Source organism: Phyllobates terribilis, unplaced genomic scaffold, assembly GCF_046119375.1.
Source record: "Phyllobates terribilis strain yellow unplaced genomic scaffold, ASM4611937v1 Scaffold_142__1_contigs__length_4687701, whole genome shotgun sequence".
NCBI classification, from domain to species: domain Eukaryota; kingdom Metazoa; phylum Chordata; class Amphibia; order Anura; family Dendrobatidae; genus Phyllobates; species Phyllobates terribilis.
Window position 1 is genome coordinate 1665691 of NW_027362902.1, and position 27999 is coordinate 1693689.

A 27999-nucleotide genomic window follows, 5' to 3' on the forward strand; every position below is an offset into this window, starting at 1 on the left:
AATTTCTTTTTTGGTTTGCTACAATGCCTTTTCTGAAACGTTGTCTCCTTCTGCTGGAACACTGACTTCTTTCATTTAATGCCTGCAGACTATAAAAGAGAACCCAACCCAAAAAGTTTGGTTGATTAGTCTGTGGCATTCTGTTAAACTGTTGCTTATGGCGGTCTCTGTGAGCTTCTCAGCGACATTCAGCCAGCCAGGTATCCTGCCTGCAGTAGATGGAATGTGGCAATGGAACGCTGGCTGCGCGTGTCATAATAGGCTCTGAGCCTTTATATACCTGTGCACAGCAGCAGCCACCTTCAGTCTGCTGCTGGACAGCCAGCAGCAGCAGCAGCAGGAGAGGTATGTAATCAGGAGCCCTCCTGCTAAGGGTAGACAGCTGCTCGTTCCACCCCACCCCCCGCCTTAATTGGTTCTCCTCCCTTCCAACGGTGTTGAGGCGGGTGGGAACAGCAGGGGGTGAAGGTGCTGTGTTTAAAGAGGTGGAGTTATGCAGATCTAAAACGCGTGGATTGCAGCAGCAGCAAGCCGAAAAGTGCAGGCATGTAAGGGATCTAGAGGTTGACAACATGTCTTCTTAACGGGAGTCCAGGAGCTCATCTCCACAAATGGACTTTTCAGGATCCTTGGGTGGCTCCGTAGTTTGAAACCAATTCTGGTTATCGCTTCTCGGCCTTTTGGCTAAGATCAAGTGTAGTATCTGTTCTTATCAGTTTAATATCTGATACGTCCCCTATCTGGGGACCATATATTAAATGGATTTTTAGAACAGGGAGATGGAAAAAGAGCTTGCTCTGTCCACTCCACGCATTGACCTGGTATTGCAGTATCTCCAGGACCGGTGCACCCCTTCTTTAATGCAGTTTCTAAAATCAGAAAGAATTGAATTCAATGTTTTTTGTTCATTTTGCTTGTTTGTCGGATTTGGGGATGGACTCTTTGGCTTTGCTTTTCTTCTCCTCATTGGATTTTTCATGTTCAAAGTTGCAGAAGCCAGATTACAAGCTCATTTTGGTTCAACTTCAGCAACTGTGCATTGCATTGCCATGTAATGTGATGCAATGCTATCTTTCTAGCTCTCCCTTTTTACTTCCTTTTGGATAAACAGACATATTAGGCAAGCATTTTGGAGCTTTCACCTAAATAACTACAGGTGGTGAGATAAGCTGCACAATATAATTGACCTTTCAGTATATTGTTGCACACACACCATCTATTTAGCAAATACCCTTGTTATCAACAGCAGCCTTTTAAACTCACCTGAGCTAACAGGTATGTGCGCTGGTTACTCTGCTGCGCTTAAAATTTCTTTTTTGGTTTGCTACAATGCCTTTTCTGAAACGTTGTCTCCTTCTGCTGGAACACTGACTTCTTTCATTTAATGCCTGCAGACTATAAAAGAGAACCCAACCCAAAAAGTTTGGTTGATTAGTCTGTGGCATTCTGTTAAACTGTTGCTTATGGCGGTCTCTGTGAGCTTCTCAGCGACATTCAGCCAGCCAGGTATCCTGCCTGCAGTAGATGGAATGTGGCAATGGAACGCTGGCTGCGCGTGTCATAATAGGCTCTGAGCCTTTATATACCTGTGCACAGCAGCAGCCACCTTCAGTCTGCTGCTGGACAGCCAGCAGCAGCAGCAGCAGGAGAGGTATGTAATCAGGAGCCCTCCTGCTAAGGGTAGACAGCTGCTCGTTCCACCCCACCCCCCGCCTTAATTGGTTCTCCTCCCTTCCAACGGTGTTGAGGCGGGTGGGAACAGCAGGGGGTGAAGGTGCTGTGTTTAAAGAGGTGGAGTTATGCAGATCTAAAACACGTGGATTGCAGCAGCAGCAAGCCGAAAAGTGCAGGCATGTAAGGGATCTAGAGGTTGACAACATGTCTTCTTAACGGGAGTCCAGGAGCTCATCTCCACAAATGGACTTTTCAGGATCCTTGGGTGGCTCCGTAGTTTGAAACCAATTCTGGTTATCGCTTCTCGGCCTTTTGGCTAAGATCAAGTGTAGTATCTGTTCTTATCAGTTTAATATCTGATACGTCCCCTATCTGGGGACCATATATTAAATGGATTTTTAGAACAGGGAGATGGAAAAAGAGCTTGCTCTGTCCACTCCACGCATTGACCTGGTATTGCAGTATCTCCAGGACCGGTGCACCCCTTCTTTAATGCAGTTTCTAAAATCAGAAAGAATTGAATTCAATGTTTTTTGTTCATTTTGCTTGTTTGTCGGATTTGGGGATGGACTCTTTGGCTTTGCTTTTCTTCTCCTCATTGGATTTCTCATGTTCAAAGTTGCAGAAGCCAGATTACAAGCTCATTTTGGTTCAACTTCAGCAACTGTGCATTGCATTGCCATGTAATGTGATGCAATGCTATCTTTCTAGCTCTCCCTTTTTACTTCCTTTTGGATAAACAGACATATTAGGCAAGCATTTTGGAGCTTTCACCTAAATAACTACAGGTGGTGAGATAAGCTGCACAATATAATTGACCTTTCAGTATATTGTTGCACACACACCATCTATTTAGCAAATGCCCTTGTTATCAACAGCAGCCTTTTAAACTCACCTGAGCTAACAGGTATGTGCGCTGGTTACTCTGCTGCGCTTAAAATTTCTTTTTTGGTTTGCTACAATGCCTTTTCTGAAACGTTGTCTCCTTCTGCTGGAACACTGACTTCTTTCATTTAATGCCTGCAGACTATAAAAGAGAACCCAACCCAAAAAGTTTGGTTGATTAGTCTGTGGCATTCTGTTAAACTGTTGCTTATGGCGGTCTCTGTGAGCTTCTCAGCGACATTCAGCCAGCCAGGTATCCTGCCTGCAGTAGATGGAATGTGGCAATGGAACGCTGGCTGCGCGTGTCATAATAGGCTCTGAGCCTTTATACACCTGTGCACAGCAGCAGCCACCTTCAGTCTGCTGCTGGACAGCCAGCAGCAGCAGCAGCAGGAGAGGTATGTAATCAGGAGCCCTCCTGCTAAGGGTAGACAGCTGCTCGTTCCACCCCACCCCCCGCCTTAATTGGTTCTCCTCCCTTCCAACAGTGTTGAGGCGGGTGGGAACAGTAGGGGGTGAAGGTGCTGTGTTTAAAGAGGTGGAGTTATGCAGATCTAAAACGCGTGGATTGCAGCAGCAGCAAGCCGAAAAGTGCAGGCATGTAAGGGATCTAGAGGTTGACAACATGTCTTCTTAACGGGAGTCCAGGAGCTCATCTCCACAAATGGACTTTTCAGGATCCTTGGGTGGCTCCGTAGTTTGAAACCAATTCTGGTTATCGCTTCTCGGCCTTTTGGCTAAGATCAAGTGTAGTATCTGTTCTTATCAGTTTAATATCTGATACGTCCCCTATCTGGGGACCATATATTAAATGGATTTTTAGAACAGGGAGATGGAAAAAGAGCTTGCTCTGTCCACTCCACGCATTGACCTGGTATTGCAGTATCTCCAGGACCGGTGCACCCCTTCTTTAATGCAGTTTCTAAAATCAGAAAGAATTGAATTCAATGTTTTTTGTTCATTTTGCTTGTTTGTCGGATTTGGGGATGGACTCTTTGGCTTTGCTTTTCTTCTCCTCATTGGATTTTTCATGTTCAAAGTTGCAGAAGCCAGATTACAAGCTCATTTTGGTTCAACCTCCGCAACTGTGCATTGCATTGCCATGTAATGTGATGCAATGCTATCTTTCTAGCTCTCCCTTTTTACTTCCTTTTGGATAAACAGACATATTAGGCAAGCATTTTGGAGCTTTCACCTAAATAACTACAGGTGGTGAGATAAGCTGCACAATATAATTGACCTTTCAGTATATTGTTGCACACACACCATCTATTTAGCAAATGCCCTTGTTATCAACAGCAGCCTTTTAAACTCACCTGAGCTAACAGGTATGTGCGCTGGTTACTCTGCTGCGCTTAAAATTTCTTTTTTGGTTTGCTACAATGCCTTTTCTGAAACGTTGTCTCCTTCTGCTGGAACACTGACTTCTTTCATTTAATGCCTGCAGACTATAAAAGAGAACCCAACCCAAAAAGTTTGGTTGATTAGTCTGTGGCATTCTGTTAAACTGTTGCTTATGGCGGTCTCTGTGAGCTTCTCAGCGACATTCAGCCAGCCAGGTATCCTGCCTGCAGTAGATGGAATGTGGCAATGGAACGCTGGCTGCGCGTGTCATAATAGGCTCTGAGCCTTTATATACCTGTGCACAGCAGCAGCCACCTTCAGTCTGCTGCTGGACAGCCAGCAGCAGCAGCAGCAGGAGAGGTATGTAATCAGGAGCCCTCCTGCTAAGGGTAGACAGCTGCTCGTTCCACCCCACCCCCCGCCTTAATTGGTTCTCCTCCCTTCCAACGGTGTTGAGGCGGGTGGGAACAGCAGGGGGTGAAGGTGCTGTGTTTAAAGAGGTGGAGTTATGCAGATCTAAAACGCGTGGATTGCAGCAGCAGCAAGCCGAAAAGTGCAGGCATGTAAGGGATCTAGAGGTTGACAACATGTCTTCTTAACGGGAGTCCAGGAGCTCATCTCCACAAATGGACTTTTCAGGATCCTTGGGTGGCTCCGTAGTTTGAAACCAATTCTGGTTATCGCTTCTCGGCCTTTTGGCTAAGATCAAGTGTAGTATCTGTTCTTATCAGTTTAATATCTGATACGTCCCCTATCTGGGGACCATATATTAAATGGATTTTTAGAACAGGGAGATGGAAAAAGGGCTTGCTCTGTCCACTCCACGCATTGACCTGGTATTGCCGTATCTCCAGGACCGGTGCACCCCTTCTTTAATGCAGTTTCTAAAATCAGAAAGAATTGAATTCAATGTTTTTTGTTCATTTTGCTTGTTTGTCGGATTTGGGGATGGACTCTTTGGCTTTGCTTTTCTTCTCCTCATTGGATTTTTCATGTTCAAAGTTGCAGAAGCCAGATTACAAGCTCATTTTGGTTCAACCTCCGCAACTGTGCATTGCATTGCCATGTAATGTGATGCAATGCTATCTTTCTAGCTCTCCCTTTTTACTTCCTTTTGGATAAACAGACATATTAGGCAAGCATTTTGGAGCTTTCACCTAAATAACTACAGGTGGTGAGATAAGCTGCACAATATAATTGACCTTTCAGTATATTGTTGCACACACACCATCTATTTAGCAAATGCCCTTGTTATCAACAGCAGCCTTTTAAACTCACCTGAGCTAACAGGTATGTGCGCTGGTTACTCTGCTGCGCTTAAAATTTCTTTTTTGGTTTGCTACAATGCCTTTTCTGAAACGTTGTCTCCTTCTGCTGGAACACTGACTTCTTTCATTTAATGCCTGCAGACTATAAAAGAGAACCCAACCCAAAAAGTTTGGTTGATTAGTCTGTGGCATTCTGTTAAACTGTTGCTTATGGCGGTCTCTGTGAGCTTCTCAGCGACATTCAGCCAGCCAGGTATCCTGCCTGCAGTAGATGGAATGTGGCAATGGAACGCTGGCTGCGCGTGTCATAATAGGCTCTGAGCCTTTATATACCTGTGCACAGCAGCAGCCACCTTCAGTCTGCTGCTGGACAGCCAGCAGCAGCAGCAGCAGGAGAGGTATGTAATCAGGAGCCCTCCTGCTAAGGGTAGACAGCTGCTCGTTCCACCCCACCCCCCGCCTTAATTGGTTCTCCTCCCTTCCAACGGTGTTGAGGCGGGTGGGAACAGCAGGAGGTGAAGGTGCTGTGTTTAAAGAGGTGGAGTTATGCAGATCTAAATCGCGTGGATTGCAGCAGCAGCTGTTAGAACCTTGCTGTTAGTTTTTTTTTCCTTTGCTGGTCACATGACCTTGTTGGCCTATTTAATCCTGCTCCGCCCTTCTGGCTTTGCTGGACTTCATTGTATATCTATTTTCTAGCTAGCCTGTGCTCTGCGTCTTGCTCTGTTAGTTTGCTTGGTCTACTGACCTCTTTGTTCTATATATTTTGTTTGTTCGTCTGTCTGCTACTATTTCTGTTAGGAGGTGTCCCATATTCCTCCCAGTCCTTAGTACTTGTAGGGATTCCCTCCCCACATCTATAGGTCTTCGTACAGACTAGCTTAGGACTTTAGCAGGTCTGATCGCAGGATCAGGTCCCCTGTTACATCGTAGGGATTCAGCTGAGTTCTATTGTAGGGACAGATCTCCTCTCTTTCCTTAGCTCTGGTAGCAGAACATAACAGTAAGTCCAGCCCGCAAATTCTCTAAGGAAAGATTTTTCTGTTCCATCATGGTGTCGGTTCAGGATTTGGTTCATCGCCTGCAGGGACTCTCTCTGGAGGTGGCCGAGCTCCGTCAGCACGTGAGTAACTGTCCTGGAGCACATTTCTTGGAGCCTAAGGTATGTTTGCCGGATTTATTTTTTGGTGAACATCGAGAATTTTTTTCATTCAAAAATGCTTGCTTATTGTATTTTCGTTTGAGACCCAAGTCCTCTGGGGATGAATCCCAGCGCGTAGGGTTCATAATGTCACTTTTGCGCAAAGAGCCTCAGGAGTGGGCCTTTTCTTTGCAACCTAGTGATACATGCTTCAGATCAGTGGATAGTTTTTTTTTCTGCTTTGGGACTATTATATGATGATCCTGACCGTGTGGCATCAGCTGAGACTGAGTTGAGACGTTTAAAACAAGGATCAGGTAATGTCGAAAAATATTGCACACATTTTCGTCGTTGGTCCACTCAAACAGGGTGGAACGATTCTGCTCTGAAAAGTCTATTTCTTGCTGGGCTCAGTGAAAGGGTTAAAGACCTGCTAATTGCTTATCCTACACCTGAAGATTTGCAACAGGCTATGCAATTAGCTATACGGGTGGATAGGAGACTGCGTGCAAGGGTTAATGAGAGCAAATCCTCTGCTATGTCAGTTTCTGGTTATGAGAATGTGTGTACTAACAGTGGTGAACCGATGGAGATTGGATCGGTGGCACCTCGCTCTCAAGAAAAAAACCGTCGTTTTTCGGAAGGCTTGTGCTTCTATTGCGGAAAATCTGGTCATTTGATTAAAGGCTGTGAGCTTCGTATGAAGAAAGAAAAAAAAATGGTCAGTCACGCCCGTATTGCCTGTTTAAATTCCAAGGGTATATTTTTAGCTGCTTCCACGATTGCTCAGGAAAAATTTATGGAATTTCGGGTGTTTGTTGATTGCGGGTGTACACTGAATGTAATTGATGGGGGATTCGTGGAAAAACTCAATTTAAAACCTGAACCTTTATCATCCCCCATTGCTGTGGTTTCGGTGGATGGTTCCCCTTTGAAGAATATTACTCTCAAGGTCAGTGAATTTCCTCTCACTATTAATGGTGTTCACCATGAGAAATTGGATTTGGTAGTGTTGAATAACTTGCCTTCTCCAGTAATATTGGGTTTGCCTTGGTTAAAATTTCACAATCCTGTACTGGATTGGTCTACCAGTGAAATTAAATCCTGGAGCCATAAATGTTATGACAAGTGTTGTAACGGGCGTATTGCAGCTTTGGATAGGGGAGAATTGCCTGTTCCTATTCAGGATTTTTGGAGAGTTTTTTCTGAGAAGGAATCACAGGTTTTGCCTCCCCATAGAGACTATGATTGTTCTATTGAATTTGTCCCTGGAGCGACTCTTCCTAAAAGTCGTTTATTTAATCTTACTATTCCTGAGAGGAAGGCTTTGGAGGAATACATACAGACAAGTTTGGCCGCCGGTCACATTAGGCCCTCTAAGTCTCCTGTGGCGGTTGGATTTTTTTTTGTAAAAAAAAAAGGACGGCGGTTTACGTCCTTGTCTGGATTTTCGTGAGATTAACAAAATTACGGTACGCAATCCTTACCCACTGCCATTGATTCCTGATCTGTTTAACCAGTTATTGGGGGCCAAGTGGTTCTCTAAAATTGACCTTAAGGGGGCATACAATCTGTTGCGCATGAAGGAGGGTGATGAATGGAAGACTGCTTTTAACACTCCTGTGGGTCATTTTGAGAATCTGGTTATGCCTTTTGGTCTTACTAATGCTCCTGCATTTTTTCAGAATCTGATTAATGACATCCTTAGACCTTTGATCGGTAAAAATGTGGTTGTGTATTTGGATGACATTTTGATTTATTCGCCGGATCTGGAGTCTCATTGGCGGAGCGTGCGTGAGGTATTACAGTTATTAATGGACAATTCGCTTTTTGCTAAGTTGGAGAAATGTGAGTTCGCTGTACAGAGAATTAGTTTTTTGGGCTACATTATCTCCAGCAAAGGTTTTGAGATGGATCCGGTTAAGGTTCAGGCTGTGCAGGAATGGCCTAGGCCTATTGGTTTGAAATCGATACAGAGGTTTTTGGGTTTCGCCAATTACTATAGAAAATTCATAAAAAATTTTTCTAGTATTGTCAAACCTCTGACTGATCTCACCAGGAAAGGTGCTAATGCGGTTCAGTGGTCTTCTGAGGCCATTGAAGCTTTTGTGTATCTCAAGGAGAGGTTCACCTCTGCTCCCATCCTTATGCAGCCTGATGTTACTAGGCCGTTTTTGGTTGAGGTTGATGCTTCCTCTGTGGGGGTTGGCGCAGTATTGTCTCAGGATAACGGGGATGGGTTACATCCCTGTGCCTTTTTTTCAAAAAAATTTTCGGAGACTGAATTGAATTACGATATTGGTAATCGGGAATTATTGGCTATTAAACTCGCATTTGAACACTGGCGCCACTTCTTGGAAGGTGCGGAATTTCCCGTTCAGGTTCTTACGGATCATAAAAATCTGATATATCTTGATGCTGCCAAGCGCCTGAATGCCCGTCAGGCTAGGTGGGCACTGTTTTTCTCGCGGTTTAATTTCTCCGTTACTTACATCCCTGGTACTAAGAATGTTAAGGCGGATGCCTTGTCTCGCAGTTTTTCTCCCATAGTCGGTGCTGAGAAAGAGGAAAACATTTTACAAGAAGGTGTTGTGATAGCTGCTTTAGACTCCGTTTTGGAAGATGAGATTCTTAAAGCTCAGGAGAATGCCCCTTCTAACACTCCTCATGGGAGGTTGTTTGTGCCTGGGACCTTTAGGAGAGATTTGTTTGTTGAGTGTCACGAATCTCGGTTAGCAGGTCATCCCGGAATCTCTGAGACCAAGAGACTGGTGGGTCGCAGTTTTTGGTGGCCTGGATGGCAGAAGGAAGTCATTAAGTGGGTGCGCCAATGTACTGTATGTGCTAGATCTAAGTCCTCACATACTCCTGCTGCGGGGTTGCTTTGTCCTTTGGAGGTCCCCAGTGCTCCTTGGACACATTTGGCTATGGACTTTATAACTGACCTTCCCCCCTCTGAGGGTTTTACTGTCATCTGGGTGGTCGTGGACCGTTTTAGCAAGATGTGTCACTTGGTTCCCTTTGTCAAACTGCCCTGCGCTAAAACTCTCGCTAAGGCCTTTGTCAAGGAAATTGTCAGACTTCATGGCGTTCCTACTGACATTGTTTCTGATAGGGGTCCTCAGTTCGTGGCTCGTTTTTGGCGTGCCTTTTGTGACAGGTTGGGAATTCATTTGTCGTTTTCGTCCGGATATCATCCTGAATCTAATGGCCAGACAGAAAGGAAAAACCAGGATGTTGAGCAGTTCTTGCGTTGTTTTGTGGCAGACAATCAAGAGGGGTGGTCTGAGTTTCTGCCACTTGCCGAATTTGCTCTGAACAATCATACATCTTCTTCTGCTGGTTGTTCGCCTTTTTTTTGTTGTTCTGGGAGACATCCGTCGTTTGGGTCGTTCTCCAAGTTGGGATCTGCCGTGCCTGAGGAGGAGAATTTTTCCGGTGATTTGGAAAGAGTTTGGACGGATGTGCGTGGTAATCTTCAGGAGGCCAACAGAAAATCTAAAGACTACTTTGATAGGAAACGACAGGAGGTTTTGTTCGCTGTTGGTGACATGGTTTGGTTGTCCTCTAGGAATCTGCGGTTGAGGATTCCTTCTAAGAAATTGGGTCCCAAGTTTGTAGGGCCCTTTAAGGTGCTTCAAGTTGTCAACCAATCTGCTGTTAGGTTGGAGGTTCCTACCTCCTGGAGAATTAATCCGGTCTTTCATGTCTCTCTGTTAAAAAAAGCTGTTGTGTCGGATGGTGACGCCTCTGCCTCTGTTCCTCCGGTGGTGGAGGACGGGGAATATGAAATTTCTCGCATCCTTGACTCTAGACGGTATAGAGGTAGTTTGCAGTATCTTGTGGCCTGGAAAGGTTTCGGACCCGAGGATAACTCTTGGGTGAGGTCAGATGATGTTTCCGCGTCCAGACTTATCAGAGCGTTTCACAGGAGATTTCCTGATAAGCCTGGTCCTAGGGGATCCGGAGGATCCTCTTAGAAGGGGGGGTACTGTTAGAACCTTGCTGTTAGTTTTTTTTTCCTTTGCTGGTCACATGACCTTGTTGGCCTATTTAATCCTGCTCCGCCCTTCTGGCTTTGCTGGACTTCATTGTATATCTATTTTCTAGCTAGCCTGTGCTCTGCGTCTTGCTCTGTTAGTTTGCTTGGTCTACTGACCTCTTTGTTCTATATATTTTGTTTGTTCGTCTGTCTGCTACTATTTCTGTTAGGAGGTGTCCCATATTCCTCCCAGTCCTTAGTACTTGTAGGGATTCCCTCCCCACATCTATAGGTCTTCGTACAGACTAGCTTAGGACTTTAGCAGGTCTGATCGCAGGATCAGGTCCCCTGTTACATCGTAGGGATTCAGCTGAGTTCTATTGTAGGGACAGATCTCCTCTCTTTCCTTAGCTCTGGTAGCAGAACATAACAGTAAGTCCAGCCCGCAAATTCTCTAAGGAAAGATTTTTCTGTTCCATCATGGTGTCGGTTCAGGATTTGGTTCATCGCCTGCAGGGACTCTCTCTGGAGGTGGCCGAGCTCCGTCAGCACGTGAGTAACTGTCCTGGAGCACATTTCTTGGAGCCTAAGGTATGTTTGCCGGATTTATTTTTTGGTGAACATCGAGAATTTTTTTCATTCAAAAATGCTTGCTTATTGTATTTTCGTTTGAGACCCAAGTCCTCTGGGGATGAATCCCAGCGCGTAGGGTTCATAATGTCACTTTTGCGCAAAGAGCCTCAGGAGTGGGCCTTTTCTTTGCAACCTAGTGATACATGCTTCAGATCAGTGGATAGTTTTTTTTTCTGCTTTGGGACTATTATATGATGATCCTGACCGTGTGGCATCAGCTGAGACTGAGTTGAGACGTTTAAAACAAGGATCAGGTAATGTCGAAAAATATTGCACACATTTTCGTCGTTGGTCCACTCAAACAGGGTGGAACGATTCTGCTCTGAAAAGTCTATTTCTTGCTGGGCTCAGTGAAAGGGTTAAAGACCTGCTAATTGCTTATCCTACACCTGAAGATTTGCAACAGGCTATGCAATTAGCTATACGGGTGGATAGGAGACTGCGTGCAAGGGTTAATGAGAGCAAATCCTCTGCTATGTCAGTTTCTGGTTATGAGAATGTGTGTACTAACAGTGGTGAACCGATGGAGATTGGATCGGTGGCACCTCGCTCTCAAGAAAAAAACCGTCGTTTTTCGGAAGGCTTGTGCTTCTATTGCGGAAAATCTGGTCATTTGATTAAAGGCTGTGAGCTTCGTATGAAGAAAGAAAAAAAAATGGTCAGTCACGCCCGTATTGCCTGTTTAAATTCCAAGGGTATATTTTTAGCTGCTTCCACGATTGCTCAGGAAAAATTTATGGAATTTCGGGTGTTTGTTGATTGCGGGTGTACACTGAATGTAATTGATGGGGGATTCGTGGAAAAACTCAATTTAAAACCTGAACCTTTATCATCCCCCATTGCTGTGGTTTCGGTGGATGGTTCCCCTTTGAAGAATATTACTCTCAAGGTCAGTGAATTTCCTCTCACTATTAATGGTGTTCACCATGAGAAATTGGATTTGGTAGTGTTGAATAACTTGCCTTCTCCAGTAATATTGGGTTTGCCTTGGTTAAAATTTCACAATCCTGTACTGGATTGGTCTACCAGTGAAATTAAATCCTGGAGCCATAAATGTTATGACAAGTGTTGTAACGGGCGTATTGCAGCTTTGGATAGGGGAGAATTGCCTGTTCCTATTCAGGATTTTTGGAGAGTTTTTTCTGAGAAGGAATCACAGGTTTTGCCTCCCCATAGAGACTATGATTGTTCTATTGAATTTGTCCCTGGAGCGACTCTTCCTAAAAGTCGTTTATTTAATCTTACTATTCCTGAGAGGAAGGCTTTGGAGGAATACATACAGACAAGTTTGGCCGCCGGTCACATTAGGCCCTCTAAGTCTCCTGTGGCGGTTGGATTTTTTTTTGTAAAAAAAAAAGGACGGCGGTTTACGTCCTTGTCTGGATTTTCGTGAGATTAACAAAATTACGGTACGCAATCCTTACCCACTGCCATTGATTCCTGATCTGTTTAACCAGTTATTGGGGGCCAAGTGGTTCTCTAAAATTGACCTTAAGGGGGCATACAATCTGTTGCGCATGAAGGAGGGTGATGAATGGAAGACTGCTTTTAACACTCCTGTGGGTCATTTTGAGAATCTGGTTATGCCTTTTGGTCTTACTAATGCTCCTGCATTTTTTCAGAATCTGATTAATGACATCCTTAGACCTTTGATCGGTAAAAATGTGGTTGTGTATTTGGATGACATTTTGATTTATTCGCCGGATCTGGAGTCTCATTGGCGGAGCGTGCGTGAGGTATTACAGTTATTAATGGACAATTCGCTTTTTGCTAAGTTGGAGAAATGTGAGTTCGCTGTACAGAGAATTAGTTTTTTGGGCTACATTATCTCCAGCAAAGGTTTTGAGATGGATCCGGTTAAGGTTCAGGCTGTGCAGGAATGGCCTAGGCCTATTGGTTTGAAATCGATACAGAGGTTTTTGGGTTTCGCCAATTACTATAGAAAATTCATAAAAAATTTTTCTAGTATTGTCAAACCTCTGACTGATCTCACCAGGAAAGGTGCTGATGCGGTTCAGTGGTCTTCTGAGGCCATTGAAGCTTTTGTGTATCTCAAGGAGAGGTTCACCTCTGCTCCCATCCTTATGCAGCCTGATGTTACTAGGCCGTTTTTGGTTGAGGTTGATGCTTCCTCTGTGGGGGTTGGCGCAGTATTGTCTCAGGATAACGGGGATGGGTTACATCCCTGTGCCTTTTTTTCAAAAAAATTTTCGGAGACTGAATTGAATTACGATATTGGTAATCGGGAATTATTGGCTATTAAACTCGCATTTGAACACTGGCGCCACTTCTTGGAAGGTGCGGAATTTCCCGTTCAGGTTCTTACGGATCATAAAAATCTGATATATCTTGATGCTGCCAAGCGCCTGAATGCCCGTCAGGCTAGGTGGGCACTGTTTTTCTCGCGGTTTAATTTCTCCGTTACTTACATCCCTGGTACTAAGAATGTTAAGGCGGATGCCTTGTCTCGCAGTTTTTCTCCCATAGTCGGTGCTGAGAAAGAGGAAAACATTTTACAAGAAGGTGTTGTGATAGCTGCTTTAGACTCCGTTTTGGAAGATGAGATTCTTAAAGCTCAGGAGAATGCCCCTTCTAACACTCCTCATGGGAGGTTGTTTGTGCCTGGGACCTTTAGGAGAGATTTGTTTGTTGAGTGTCACGAATCTCGGTTAGCAGGTCATCCCGGAATCTCTGAGACCAAGAGACTGGTGGGTCGCAGTTTTTGGTGGCCTGGATGGCAGAAGGAAGTCATTAAGTGGGTGCGCCAATGTACTGTATGTGCTAGATCTAAGTCCTCACATACTCCTGCTGCGGGGTTGCTTTGTCCTTTGGAGGTCCCCAGTGCTCCTTGGACACATTTGGCTATGGACTTTATAACTGACCTTCCCCCCTCTGAGGGTTTTACTGTCATCTGGGTGGTCGTGGACCGTTTTAGCAAGATGTGTCACTTGGTTCCCTTTGTCAAACTGCCCTGCGCTAAAACTCTCGCTAAGGCCTTTGTCAAGGAAATTGTCAGACTTCATGGCGTTCCTACTGACATTGTTTCTGATAGGGGTCCTCAGTTCGTGGCTCGTTTTTGGCGTGCCTTTTGTGACAGGTTGGGAATTCATTTGTCGTTTTCGTCCGGATATCATCCTGAATCTAATGGCCAGACAGAAAGGAAAAACCAGGATGTTGAGCAGTTCTTGCGTTGTTTTGTGGCAGACAATCAAGAGGGGTGGTCTGAGTTTCTGCCACTTGCCGAATTTGCTCTGAACAATCATACATCTTCTTCTGCTGGTTGTTCGCCTTTTTTTTGTTGTTCTGGGAGACATCCGTCGTTTGGGTCGTTCTCCAAGTTGGGATCTGCCGTGCCTGAGGAGGAGAATTTTTCCGGTGATTTGGAAAGAGTTTGGACGGATGTGCGTGGTAATCTTCAGGAGGCCAACAGAAAATCTAAAGACTACTTTGATAGGAAACGACAGGAGGTTTTGTTCGCTGTTGGTGACATGGTTTGGTTGTCCTCTAGGAATCTGCGGTTGAGGATTCCTTCTAAGAAATTGGGTCCCAAGTTTGTAGGGCCCTTTAAGGTGCTTCAAGTTGTCAACCAATCTGCTGTTAGGTTGGAGGTTCCTACCTCCTGGAGAATTAATCCGGTCTTTCATGTCTCTCTGTTAAAAAAAGCTGTTGTGTCGGATGGTGACGCCTCTGCCTCTGTTCCTCCGGTGGTGGAGGACGGGGAATATGAAATTTCTCGCATCCTTGACTCTAGACGGTATAGAGGTAGTTTGCAGTATCTTGTGGCCTGGAAAGGTTTCGGACCCGAGGATAACTCTTGGGTGAGGTCAGATGATGTTTCCGCGTCCAGACTTATCAGAGCGTTTCACAGGAGATTTCCTGATAAGCCTGGTCCTAGGGGATCCGGAGGATCCTCTTAGAAGGGGGGGTACTGTTAGAACCTTGCTGTTAGTTTTTTTTTCCTTTGCTGGTCACATGACCTTGTTGGCCTATTTAATCCTGCTCCGCCCTTCTGGCTTTGCTGGACTTCATTGTATATCTATTTTCTAGCTAGCCTGTGCTCTGCGTCTTGCTCTGTTAGTTTGCTTGGTCTACTGACCTCTTTGTTCTATATATTTTGTTTGTTCGTCTGTCTGCTACTATTTCTGTTAGGAGGTGTCCCATATTCCTCCCAGTCCTTAGTACTTGTAGGGATTCCCTCCCCACATCTATAGGTCTTCGTACAGACTAGCTTAGGACTTTAGCAGGTCTGATCGCAGGATCAGGTCCCCTGTTACATCGTAGGGATTCAGCTGAGTTCTATTGTAGGGACAGATCTCCTCTCTTTCCTTAGCTCTGGTAGCAGAACATAACAGTAAGTCCAGCCCGCAAATTCTCTAAGGAAAGATTTTTCTGTTCCATCATGGTGTCGGTTCAGGATTTGGTTCATCGCCTGCAGGGACTCTCTCTGGAGGTGGCCGAGCTCCGTCAGCACGTGAGTAACTGTCCTGGAGCACATTTCTTGGAGCCTAAGGTATGTTTGCCGGATTTATTTTTTGGTGAACATCGAGAATTTTTTTCATTCAAAAATGCTTGCTTATTGTATTTTCGTTTGAGACCCAAGTCCTCTGGGGATGAATCCCAGCGCGTAGGGTTCATAATGTCACTTTTGCGCAAAGAGCCTCAGGAGTGGGCCTTTTCTTTGCAACCTAGTGATACATGCTTCAGATCAGTGGATAGTTTTTTTTTCTGCTTTGGGACTATTATATGATGATCCTGACCGTGTGGCATCAGCTGAGACTGAGTTGAGACGTTTAAAACAAGGATCAGGTAATGTCGAAAAATATTGCACACATTTTCGTCGTTGGTCCACTCAAACAGGGTGGAACGATTCTGCTCTGAAAAGTCTATTTCTTGCTGGGCTCAGTGAAAGGGTTAAAGACCTGCTAATTGCTTATCCTACACCTGAAGATTTGCAACAGGCTATGCAATTAGCTATACGGGTGGATAGGAGACTGCGTGCAAGGGTTAATGAGAGCAAATCCTCTGCTATGTCAGTTTCTGGTTATGAGAATGTGTGTACTAACAGTGGTGAACCGATGGAGATTGGATCGGTGGCACCTCGCTCTCAAGAAAAAAACCGTCGTTTTTCGGAAGGCTTGTGCTTCTATTGCGGAAAATCTGGTCATTTGATTAAAGGCTGTGAGCTTCGTATGAAGAAAGAAAAAAAAATGGTCAGTCACGCCCGTATTGCCTGTTTAAATTCCAAGGGTATATTTTTAGCTGCTTCCACGATTGCTCAGGAAAAATTTATGGAATTTCGGGTGTTTGTTGATTGCGGGTGTACACTGAATGTAATTGATGGGGGATTCGTGGAAAAACTCAATTTAAAACCTGAACCTTTATCATCCCCCATTGCTGTGGTTTCGGTGGATGGTTCCCCTTTGAAGAATATTACTCTCAAGGTCAGTGAATTTCCTCTCACTATTAATGGTGTTCACCATGAGAAATTGGATTTGGTAGTGTTGAATAACTTGCCTTCTCCAGTAATATTGGGTTTGCCTTGGTTAAAATTTCACAATCCTGTACTGGATTGGTCTACCAGTGAAATTAAATCCTGGAGCCATAAATGTTATGACAAGTGTTGTAACGGGCGTATTGCAGCTTTGGATAGGGGAGAATTGCCTGTTCCTATTCAGGATTTTTGGAGAGTTTTTTCTGAGAAGGAATCACAGGTTTTGCCTCCCCATAGAGACTATGATTGTTCTATTGAATTTGTCCCTGGAGCAACTCTTCCTAAAAGTCGTTTATTTAATCTTACTATTCCTGAGAGGAAGGCTTTGGAGGAATACATACAGACAAGTTTGGCCGCCGGTCACATTAGGCCCTCTAAGTCTCCTGTGGCGGTTGGATTTTTTTTTGTAAAAAAAAAAGGACGGCGGTTTACGTCCTTGTCTGGATTTTCGTGAGATTAACAAAATTACGGTACGCAATCCTTACCCACTGCCATTGATTCCTGATCTGTTTAACCAGTTATTGGGGGCCAAGTGGTTCTCTAAAATTGACCTTAAGGGGGCATACAATCTGTTGCGCATGAAGGAGGGTGATGAATGGAAGACTGCTTTTAACACTCCTGTGGGTCATTTTGAGAATCTGGTTATGCCTTTTGGTCTTACTAATGCTCCTGCATTTTTTCAGAATCTGATTAATGACATCCTTAGACCTTTGATCGGTAAAAATGTGGTTGTGTATTTGGATGACATTTTGATTTATTCGCCGGATCTGGAGTCTCATTGGCGGAGCGTGCGTGAGGTATTACAGTTATTAATGGACAATTCGCTTTTTGCTAAGTTGGAGAAATGTGAGTTCGCTGTACAGAGAATTAGTTTTTTGGGCTACATTATCTCCAGCAAAGGTTTTGAGATGGATCCGGTTAAGGTTCAGGCTGTGCAGGAATGGCCTAGGCCTATTGGTTTGAAATCGATACAGAGGTTTTTGGGTTTCGCCAATTACTATAGAAAATTCATAAAAAATTTTTCTAGTATTGTCAAACCTCTGACTGATCTCACCAGGAAAGGTGCTGATGCGGTTCAGTGGTCTTCTGAGGCCATTGAAGCTTTTGTGTATCTCAAGGAGAGGTTCACCTCTGCTCCCATCCTTATGCAGCCTGATGTTACTAGGCCGTTTTTGGTTGAGGTTGATGCTTCCTCTGTGGGGGTTGGCGCAGTATTGTCTCAGGATAACGGGGATGGGTTACATCCCTGTGCCTTTTTTTCAAAAAAATTTTCGGAGACTGAATTGAATTACGATATTGGTAATCGGGAATTATTGGCTATTAAACTCGCATTTGAACACTGGCGCCACTTCTTGGAAGGTGCGGAATTTCCCGTTCAGGTTCTTACGGATCATAAAAATCTGATATATCTTGATGCTGCCAAGCGCCTGAATGCCCGTCAGGCTAGGTGGGCACTGTTTTTCTCGCGGTTTAATTTCTCCGTTACTTACATCCCTGGTACTAAGAATGTTAAGGCGGATGCCTTGTCTCGCAGTTTTTCTCCCATAGTCGGTGCTGAGAAAGAGGAAAACATTTTACAAGAAGGTGTTGTGATAGCTGCTTTAGACTCCGTTTTGGAAGATGAGATTCTTAAAGCTCAGGAGAATGCCCCTTCTAACACTCCTCATGGGAGGTTGTTTGTGCCTGGGACCTTTAGGAGAGATTTGTTTGTTGAGTGTCACGAATCTCGGTTAGCAGGTCATCCCGGAATCTCTGAGACCAAGAGACTGGTGGGTCGCAGTTTTTGGTGGCCTGGATGGCAGAAGGAAGTCATTAAGTGGGTGCGCCAATGTACTGTATGTGCTAGATCTAAGTCCTCACATACTCCTGCTGCGGGGTTGCTTTGTCCTTTGGAGGTCCCCAGTGCTCCTTGGACACATTTGGCTATGGACTTTATAACTGACCTTCCCCCCTCTGAGGGTTTTACTGTCATCTGGGTGGTCGTGGACCGTTTTAGCAAGATGTGTCACTTGGTTCCCTTTGTCAAACTGCCCTGCGCTAAAACTCTCGCTAAGGCCTTTGTCAAGGAAATTGTCAGACTTCATGGCGTTCCTACTGACATTGTTTCTGATAGGGGTCCTCAGTTCGTGGCTCGTTTTTGGCGTGCCTTTTGTGACAGGTTGGGAATTCATTTGTCGTTTTCGTCCGGATATCATCCTGAATCTAATGGCCAGACAGAAAGGAAAAACCAGGATGTTGAGCAGTTCTTGCGTTGTTTTGTGGCAGACAATCAAGAGGGGTGGTCTGAGTTTCTGCCACTTGCCGAATTTGCTCTGAACAATCATACATCTTCTTCTGCTGGTTGTTCGCCTTTTTTTTGTTGTTCTGGGAGACATCCGTCGTTTGGGTCGTTCTCCAAGTTGGGATCTGCCGTGCCTGAGGAGGAGAATTTTTCCGGTGATTTGGAAAGAGTTTGGACGGATGTGCGTGGTAATCTTCAGGAGGCCAACAGAAAATCTAAAGACTACTTTGATAGGAAACGACAGGAGGTTTTGTTCGCTGTTGGTGACATGGTTTGGTTGTCCTCTAGGAATCTGCGGTTGAGGATTCCTTCTAAGAAATTGGGTCCCAAGTTTGTAGGGCCCTTTAAGGTGCTTCAAGTTGTCAACCAATCTGCTGTTAGGTTGGAGGTTCCTACCTCCTGGAGAATTAATCCGGTCTTTCATGTCTCTCTGTTAAAAAAAGCTGTTGTGTCGGATGGTGACGCCTCTGCCTCTGTTCCTCCGGTGGTGGAGGACGGGGAATATGAAATTTCTCGCATCCTTGACTCTAGACGGTATAGAGGTAGTTTGCAGTATCTTGTGGCCTGGAAAGGTTTCGGACCCGAGGATAACTCTTGGGTGAGGTCAGATGATGTTTCCGCGTCCAGACTTATCAGAGCGTTTCACAGGAGATTTCCTGATAAGCCTGGTCCTAGGGGATCCGGAGGATCCTCTTAGAAGGGGGGGTACTGTTAGAACCTTGCTGTTAGTTTTTTTTTCCTTTGCTGGTCACATGACCTTGTTGGCCTATTTAATCCTGCTCCGCCCTTCTGGCTTTGCTGGACTTCATTGTATATCTATTTTCTAGCTAGCCTGTGCTCTGCGTCTTGCTCTGTTAGTTTGCTTGGTCTACTGACCTCTTTGTTCTATATATTTTGTTTGTTCGTCTGTCTGCTACTATTTCTGTTAGGAGGTGTCCCATATTCCTCCCAGTCCTTAGTACTTGTAGGGATTCCCTCCCCACATCTATAGGTCTTCGTACAGACTAGCTTAGGACTTTAGCAGGTCTGATCGCAGGATCAGGTCCCCTGTTACATCGTAGGGATTCAGCTGAGTTCTATTGTAGGGACAGATCTCCTCTCTTTCCTTAGCTCTGGTAGCAGAACATAACAGCAGCAAGCCGAAAAGTGCAGGCATGTAAGGGATCTAGAGGTTGACAACATGTCTTCTTAACGGGAGTCCAGGAGCTCATCTCCACAAATGGACTTTTCAGGATCCTTGGATGGCTCCGTAGTTTGAAACCAATTCTGGTTATCGCTTCTCGGCCTTTTGGCTAAGATCAAGTGTAGTATCTGTTCTTATCAGTTTAATATCTGATACGTCCCCTATCTGGGGACCATATATTAAATGGATTTTTAGAACAGGGAGATGGAAAAAGAGCTTGCTCTGTCCACTCCACGCATTGACCTGGTATTGCAGTATCTCCAGGACCGGTGCACCCCTTCTTTAATGCAGTTTCTAAAATCAGAAAGAATTGAATTCAATGTTTTTTGTTCATTTTGCTTGTTTGTCGGATTTGGGGATGGACTCTTTGGCTTTGCTTTTCTTCTCCTCATTGGATTTTTCATGTTCAAAGTTGCAGAAGCCAGATTACAAGCTCATTTTGGTTCAACTTCAGCAACTGTGCATTGCATTGCCATGTAATGTGATGCAATGCTATGTTTCTAGCTCTCCTTTTTACTTCCTTTTGGATAAACAGACATATTAGGCAAGCATTTTGGAGCTTTCACCTAAATAACTACAGGTGGTGAGATAAGCTGCACAATATAATTGACCTTTCAGTATATTGTTGCACACACCATCTATTTAGCAAATGCCCTTGTTATCAACAGCAACCTTTTAAACTCACCTGAGCTAACAGGTATGTGCGCTGGTTACTCTGCTGCGCTTAAAATTTCTTTTTTGGTTTGCTACAATGCCTTTTCTGAAACGTTGTCTCCTTCTGCTGGAACACTGACTTCTTTCATTTAATGCCTGCAGACTATAAAAGAGAACCCAACCCAAAAAGTTTGGTTGATTAGTCTGTGGCATTCTGTTAAACTGTTGCTTATGGCGGTCTCTGTGAGCTTCTCAGCGACATTCAGCCAGCCAGGTATCCTGCCTGCAGTAGATGGAATGTGGTAATGGAACGCTGGCTGCGCGTGTCATAATAGGCTCTGAGCCTTTATATACCTGTGCACAGCAGCAGCCACCTTCAGTCTGCTGCTGGACAGCCAGCAGCAGCAGCAGCAGGAGAGGTATGTAATGAGGAGCCCTCCTGCTAAGGGTAGACAGCTGCTCGATCCATCCCACCCCCCGCCTTAATTGGTTCTCCTCCCTTCCAACGGTGTTGAGGCGGGTGGGAACAGCAGGGGGTGAAGGTGCTGTGTTTAAAGAGGTGGAGTTATGCAGATCTAAAACGCGTGGATTGCAGCAGCAGCAAGCCGAAAAGTGCAGGCATGTAAGGGATCTAGAGGTTGACAACATGTCTTCTTAACGGGAGTCCAGGAGCTCATCTCCACAAATGGACTTTTCAGGATCCTTGGGTGGCTCCGTAGTTTGAAACCAATTCTGGTTATCGCTTCTCGGCCTTTTGGCTAAGATCAAGTGTAGTATCTGTTCTTATCAGTTTAATATCTGATACGTCCCCTATCTGGGGACCATATATTAAATGGATTTTTAGAACAGGGAGATGGAAAAAGAGCTTGCTCTGTCCACTCCACGCATTGACCTGGTATTGCAGTATCTCCAGGACCGGTGCACCCCTTCTTTAATGCAGTTTCTAAAATCAGAAAGAATTGAATTCAATGTTTTTTGTTCATTTTGCTTGTTTGTCGGATTTGGGGATGGACTCTTTGGCTTTGCTTTTCTTCTCCTCATTGGATTTTTCATGTTCAAAGTTGCAGAAGCCAGATTACAAGCTCATTTTGGTTCAACTTCAGCAACTGTGCATTGCATTGCCATGTAATGTGATGCAATGCTATCTTTCTAGCTCTCCCTTTTTACTTCCTTTTGGATAAACAGACATATTAGGCAAGCATTTTGGAGCTTTCACCTAAATAACTACAGGTGGTGAGATAAGCTGCACAATATAATTGACCTTTCAGTATATTGTTGCACACACACCATCTATTTAGCAAATGCCCTTGTTATCAACAGCAGCCTTTTAAACTCACCTGAGCTAACAGGTATGTGCGCTGGTTACTCTGCTGCGCTTAAAATTTCTTTTTTGGTTTGCTACAATGCCTTTTCTGAAACGTTGTCTCCTTCTGCTGGAACACTGACTTCTTTCATTTAATGCCTGCAGACTATAAAAGAGAACCCAACCCAAAAAGTTTGGTTGATTAGTCTGTGGCATTCTGTTAAACTGTTGCTTATGGCGGTCTCTGTGAGCTTCTCAGCGACATTCAGCCAGCCAGGTATCCTGCCTGCAGTAGATGGAATGTGGCAATGGAACGCTGGCTGCGCGTGTCATAATAGGCTCTGAGCCTTTATATACCTGTGCACAGCAGCAGCCACCTTCAGTCTGCTGCTGGACAGCCAGCAGCAGCAGCAGCAGGAGAGGTATGTAATCAGGAGCCCTCCTGCTAAGGGTAGACAGCTGCTCGTTCCACCCCACCCCCCGCCTTAATTGGTTCTCCTCCCTTCCAACGGTGTTGAGGCGGGTGGGAACAGCAGGGGGTGAAGGTGCTGTGTTTAAAGAGGTGGAGTTATGCAGATCTAAAACGCGTGGATTGCAGCAGCAGCAAGCCGAAAAGTGCAGGCATGTAAGGGATCTAGAGGTTGACAACATGTCTTCTTAACGGGAGTCCAGGAGCTCATCTCCACAAATGGACTTTTCAGGATCCTTGGGTGGCTCCGTAGTTTGAAACCAATTCTGGTTATCGCTTCTCGGCCTTTTGGCTAAGATCAAGTGTAGTATCTGTTCTTATCAGTTTAATATCTGATACGTCCCCTATCTGGGGACCATATATTAAATGGATTTTTAGAACAGGGAGATGGAAAAAGAGCTTGCTCTGTCCACTCCACGCATTGACCTGGTATTGCAGTATCTCCAGGACCGGTGCACCCCTTCTTTAATGCAGTTTCTAAAATCAGAAAGAATTGAATTCAATGTTTTTTGTTCATTTTGCTTGTTTGTCGGATTTGGGGATGGACTCTTTGGCTTTGCTTTTCTTCTCCTCATTGGATTTTTCATGTTCAAAGTTGCAGAAGCCAGATTACAAGCTCATTTTGGTTCAACTTCAGCAACTGTGCATTGCATTGCCATGTAATGTGATGCAATGCTATCTTTCTAGCTCTCCCTTTTTACTTCCTTTTGGATAAACAGACATATTAGGCAAGCATTTTGGAGCTTTCACCTAAATAACTACAGGTGGTGAGATAAGCTGCACAATATAATTGACCTTTCAGTATATTGTTGCACACACACCATCTATTTAGCAAATGCCCTTGTTATCAACAGCAGCCTTTTAAACTCACCTGAGCTAACAGGTATGTGCGCTGGTTACTCTGCTGCGCTTAAAATTTCTTTTTTGGTTTGCTACAATGCCTTTTCTGAAACGTTGTCTCCTTCTGCTGGAACACTGACTTCTTTCATTTAATGCCTGCAGACTATAAAGGAGAACCCAACCCAAAAAGTTTGGTTGATTAGTCTGTGGCATTCTGTTAAACTGTTGCTTATGGCGGTCTCTGTGAGCTTCTCAGCGACATTCAGCCAGCCAGGTATCCTGCCTGCAGTAGATGGAATGTGGCAATGGAACGCTGGCTGCGCGTGTCATAATAGGCTCTGAGCCTTTATATACCTGTGCACAGCAGCAGCCACCTTCAGTCTGCTGCTGGACAGCCAGCAGCAGCAGCAGCAGGAGAGGTATGTAATCAGGAGCCCTCCTGCTAAGGGTAGACAGCTGCTCGTTCCACCCCACCTTCCGCCTTAATTGGTTCTCCTCCCTTCCAACGGTGTTGAGGCGGGTGGGAACAGCAGGGGGTGAAGGTGCTGTGTTTAAAGAGGTGGAGTTATGCAGATCTAAAACGCGTGGATTGCAGCAGCAGCAAGCCGAAAAGTGCAGGCATGTAAGGGATCTAGAGGTTGACAACATGTCCTCTTAACGGGAGTCCAGGAGCTCATCTCCACAAATGGACTTTTCAGGATCCTTGGGTGGCTCCGTAGTTTGAAACCAATTCTGGTTATCGCTTCTCGGCCTTTTGGCTAAGATCAAGTGTAGTATCTGTTCTTATCAGTTTAATATCTGATACGTCCCCTATCTGGGGACCATATATTAAATGGATTTTTAGAACAGGGAGATGGAAAAAGAGCTTGCTCTGTCCACTCCACGCATTGACCTGGTATTGCAGTATCTCCAGGACCGGTGCACCCCTTCTTTAATGCAGTTTCTAAAATCAGAAAGAATTGAATTCAATGTTTTTTGTTCATTTTGCTTGTTTGTCGGATTTGGGGATGGACTCTTTGGCTTTGCTTTTCTTCTCCTCATTGGATTTTTCATGTTCAAAGTTGCAGAAGCCAGATTACAAGCTCATTTTGGTTCAACTTCAGCAACTGTGCATTGCATTGCCATGTAATGTGATGCAATGCTATCTTTCTAGCTCTCCCTTTTTACTTCCTTTTGGATAAACAGACATATTAGGCAAGCATTTTGGAGCTTTCACCTAAATAACTACAGGTGGTGAGATAAGCTGCACAATATAATTGACCTTTCAGTATATTGTTGCACACACACCATCTATTTAGCAAATGCACTTGTTATCAACAGCAGCCTTTTAAACTCACCTGAGCTAACAGGTATGTGCGCTGGTTACTCTGCTGCGCTTAAAATTTCTTTTTTGGTTTGCTACAATGCCTTTTCTGAAACGTTGTCTCCTTCTGCTGGAACACTGACTTCTTTCATTTAATGCCTGCAGACTATAAAAGAGAACCCAACCCAAAAAGTTTGGTTGATTAGTCTGTGGCATTCTGTTAAACTGTTGCTTATGGCGGTCTCTGTGAGCTTCTCAGCGACATTCAGCCAGCCAGGTATCCTGCCTGCAGTAGATGGAATGTGGCAATGGAACGCTGGCTGCGCGTGTCATAATAGGCTCTGAGCCTTTATATACCTGTGCACAGCAGCAGCCACCTTCAGTCTGCTGCTGGACAGCCAGCAGCAGCAGCAGCAGGAGAGGTATGTAATCAGGAGCCCTCCTGCTAAGGGTAGACAGCTGCTCGTTCCACCCCACCCCCCGCCTTAATTGGTTCTCCTCCCTTCCAACAGTGTTGAGGCGGGTGGGAACAGCAGGGGGTGAAGGTGCTGTGTTTAAAGAGGTGGAGTTATGCAGATCTAAAACGCGTGGATTGCAGCAGCAGCAAGCCGAAAAGTGCAGGCATGTAAGTGATCTAGAGGTTGACAACATGTCTTCTTAACGGGAGTCCAGGAGCTCATCTCCACAAATGGACTTTTCAGGATCCTTGGGTGGCTCCGTAGTTTGAAACCAATTCTGGTTATCGCTTCTCGGCCTTTTGGCTAAGATCAAGTGTAGTATCTGTTCTTATCAGTTTAATATCTGATACGTCCCCTATCTGGGGACCATATATTAAATGGATTTTTAGAACAGGGAGATGGAAAAAGAGCTTGCTCTGTCCACTCCACGCATTGACCTGGTATTGCAGTATCTCCAGGACCGGTGCACCCCTTCTTTAATGCAGTTTCTAAAATCAGAAAGAATTGAATTCAATGTTTTTTGTTCATTTTGCTTGTTTGTCGGATATGGGGATGGACTCTTTGGCTTTGCTTTTCTTCTCCTCATTGGATTTTTCATGTTCAAAGTTGCAGAAGCCAGATTACAAGCTCATTTTGGTTCAACTTCAGCAACTGTGCATTGCATTGCCATGTAATGTGATGCAATGCTATCTTTCTAGCTCTCCCTTTTTACTTCCTTTTGGATAAACAGACATATTAGGCAAGCATTTTGGAGCTTTCACCTAAATAACTACAGGTGGTGAGATAAGCTGCACAATATAATTGACCTTTCAGTATATTGTTGCACACACACCATCTATTTAGCAAATGCCCTTGTTATCAACAGCAGCCTTTTAAACTCACCTGAGCTAACAGGTATGTGCGCTGGTTACTCTGCTGCGCTTAAAATTTCTTTTTTGGTTTGCTACAATGCCTTTTCTGAAACGTTGTCTCCTTCTGCTGGAACACTGACTTCTTTCATTTAATGCCTGCAGACTATAAAAGAGAACCCAACCCAAAAAGTTTGGTTGATTAGTCTGTGGCATTCTGTTAAACTGTTGCTTATGGCGGTCTCTGTGAGCTTCTCAGCGACATTCAGCCAGCCAGGTATCCTGCCTGCAGTAGATGGAATGTGGCAATGGAACGCTGGCTGCGCGTGTCATAATAGGCTCTGAGCCTTTATATACCTGTGCACAGCAGCAGCCACCTTCAGTCTGCTGCTGGACAGCCAGCAGCAGCAGCAGCAGGAGAGGTATGTAATCAGGAGCCCTCCTGCTAAGGGTAGACAGCTGCTCGTTCCACCCCACCCCCCGCCTTAATTGGTTCTCCTCCCTTCCAACAGTGTTGAGGCGGGTGGGAACAGCAGGGGGTGAAGGTGCTGTGTTTAAAGAGGTGGAGTTATGCAGATCTAAAACGCGTGGATTGCAGCAGCAGCAAGCCGAAAAGTGCAGGCATGTAAGGGATCTAGAGGTTGACAACATGTCTTCTTAACGGGAGTCCAGGAGCTCATCTCCACAAATGGACCTTTCAGGATCCTTGGGTGGCTCCGTAGTTTGAAACCAATTCTGGTTATCGCTTCTCGGCCTTTTGGCTAAGATCAAGTGTAGTATCTGTTCTTATCAGTTTAATATCTGATACGTCCCCTATCTGGGGACCATATATTAAATGGATTTTTAGAACAGGGAGATGGAAAAAGAGCTTGCTCTGTCCACTCCACGCATTGACCTGGTATTGCAGTATCTCCAGGACCGGTGCACCCCTTCTTTAATGCAGTTTCTAAAATCAGAAAGAATTGAATTCAATGTTTTTTGTTCATTTTGCTTGTTTGTCGGATTTGGGGATGGACTCTTTGGCTTTGCTTTTCTTCTCCTCATTGGATTTTTCATGTTCAAAGTTGCAGAAGCCAGATTACAAGCTCATTTTGGTTCAACTTCAGCAACTGTGCATTGCATTGCCATGTAATGTGATGCAATGCTATCTTTCTAGCTCTCCCTTTTTACTTCCTTTTGGATAAACAGACATATTAGGCAAGCATTTTGGAGCTTTCACCTAAATAACTACAGGTGGTGAGATAAGCTGCACAATATAATTGACCTTTCAGTATATTGTTGCACACACACCATCTATTTAGCAAATGCCCTTGTTATCAACAGCAGCCTTTTAAACTCACCTGAGCTAACAGGTATGTGCGCTGGTTACTCTGCTGCGCTTAAAATTTCTTTTTTGGTTTGCTACAATGCCTTTTCTGAAACGTTGTCTCCTTCTGCTGGAACACTGACTTCTTTCATTTAATGCCTGCAGACTATAAAAGAGAACCCAACCCAAAAAGTTTGGTTGATTAGTCTGTGGCATTCTGTTAAACTGTTGCTTATGGCGGTCTCTGTGAGCTTCTCAGCGACATTCAGCCAGCCAGGTATCCTGCCTGCAGTAGATGGAATGTGGCAATGGAACGCTGGCTGCGCGTGTCATAATAGGCTCTGAGCCTTTATATACCTGTGCACAGCAGCAGCCACCTTCAGTCTGCTGCTGGACAGCCAGCAGCAGCAGCAGCAGGAGAGGTATGTAATCAGGAGCCCTCCTGCTAAGGGTAGACAGCTGCTCGTTCCACCCCACCCCCCGCCTTAATTGGTTCTCCTCCCTTCCAACGGTGTTGAGGCGGGTGGGAACAGCAGGGGGTGAAGGTGCTGTGTTTAAAGAGGTGGAGTTATGCAGATCTAAAACGCGTGGATTGCAGCAGCAGCAAGCCGAAAAGTGCAGGCATGTAAGGGATCTAGAGGTTGACAACATGTCTTCTTAACGGGAGTCCAGGAGCTCATCTCCTCAAATGGACTTTTCAGGATCCTTGGGTGGCTCCGTAGTTTGAAACCAATTCTGGTTATCGCTTCTCGGCCTTTTGGCTAAGATCAAGTGTAGTATCTGTTCTTATCAGTTTAATATCTGATACGTCCCCTATCTGGGGACCATATATTAAATGGATTTTTAGAACAGGGAGATGGAAAAAGAGCTTGCTCTGTCCACTCCACGCATTGACCTGGTATTGCAGTATCTCCAGGACCGGTGCACCCCTTCTTT

General features: G+C 44.9%; 11 non-coding genes across 11 annotated transcripts; all 11 read left to right on the plus strand.

Annotated features, from left to right (window-relative positions):
• The first annotated feature begins 664 nt into the window (after positions 1–664).
• Positions 665–855, plus strand: LOC141206640 (U2 spliceosomal RNA). Its single transcript, XR_012277189.1, has one exon. It is a non-coding gene; the product is annotated as a U2 spliceosomal RNA (small nuclear RNA).
• A 1115-nt stretch (positions 856–1970) lies between these two features.
• On the plus strand, positions 1971–2161 carry LOC141206642 (U2 spliceosomal RNA). Its single transcript, XR_012277191.1, has one exon. It is a non-coding gene; the product is annotated as a U2 spliceosomal RNA (small nuclear RNA).
• A 1115-nt stretch (positions 2162–3276) lies between these two features.
• LOC141206643 (U2 spliceosomal RNA) lies at positions 3277–3467 on the plus strand. Its single transcript, XR_012277192.1, has one exon. It is a non-coding gene; the product is annotated as a U2 spliceosomal RNA (small nuclear RNA).
• A 1115-nt stretch (positions 3468–4582) lies between these two features.
• On the plus strand, positions 4583–4773 carry LOC141206111 (U2 spliceosomal RNA). The gene has a single exon (XR_012276777.1). It is a non-coding gene; the product is annotated as a U2 spliceosomal RNA (small nuclear RNA).
• Positions 4774–19971: 15198 nt separating this feature from the next.
• Positions 19972–20162, plus strand: LOC141206644 (U2 spliceosomal RNA). The gene has a single exon (XR_012277193.1). It is a non-coding gene; the product is annotated as a U2 spliceosomal RNA (small nuclear RNA).
• Positions 20163–21274: 1112 nt separating this feature from the next.
• Positions 21275–21465, plus strand: LOC141206645 (U2 spliceosomal RNA). The gene has a single exon (XR_012277194.1). It is a non-coding gene; the product is annotated as a U2 spliceosomal RNA (small nuclear RNA).
• Positions 21466–22580: 1115 nt separating this feature from the next.
• Positions 22581–22771, plus strand: LOC141206646 (U2 spliceosomal RNA). Its single transcript, XR_012277195.1, has one exon. It is a non-coding gene; the product is annotated as a U2 spliceosomal RNA (small nuclear RNA).
• Positions 22772–23886: 1115 nt separating this feature from the next.
• LOC141206647 (U2 spliceosomal RNA) lies at positions 23887–24077 on the plus strand. The gene has a single exon (XR_012277196.1). It is a non-coding gene; the product is annotated as a U2 spliceosomal RNA (small nuclear RNA).
• A 1115-nt stretch (positions 24078–25192) lies between these two features.
• LOC141206648 (U2 spliceosomal RNA) lies at positions 25193–25383 on the plus strand. The gene has a single exon (XR_012277197.1). It is a non-coding gene; the product is annotated as a U2 spliceosomal RNA (small nuclear RNA).
• Positions 25384–26498: 1115 nt separating this feature from the next.
• Positions 26499–26689, plus strand: LOC141206649 (U2 spliceosomal RNA). Its single transcript, XR_012277198.1, has one exon. It is a non-coding gene; the product is annotated as a U2 spliceosomal RNA (small nuclear RNA).
• Positions 26690–27804: 1115 nt separating this feature from the next.
• Positions 27805–27995, plus strand: LOC141206650 (U2 spliceosomal RNA). Its single transcript, XR_012277199.1, has one exon. It is a non-coding gene; the product is annotated as a U2 spliceosomal RNA (small nuclear RNA).
• The last annotated feature ends 4 nt before the right edge of the window (positions 27996–27999 follow it).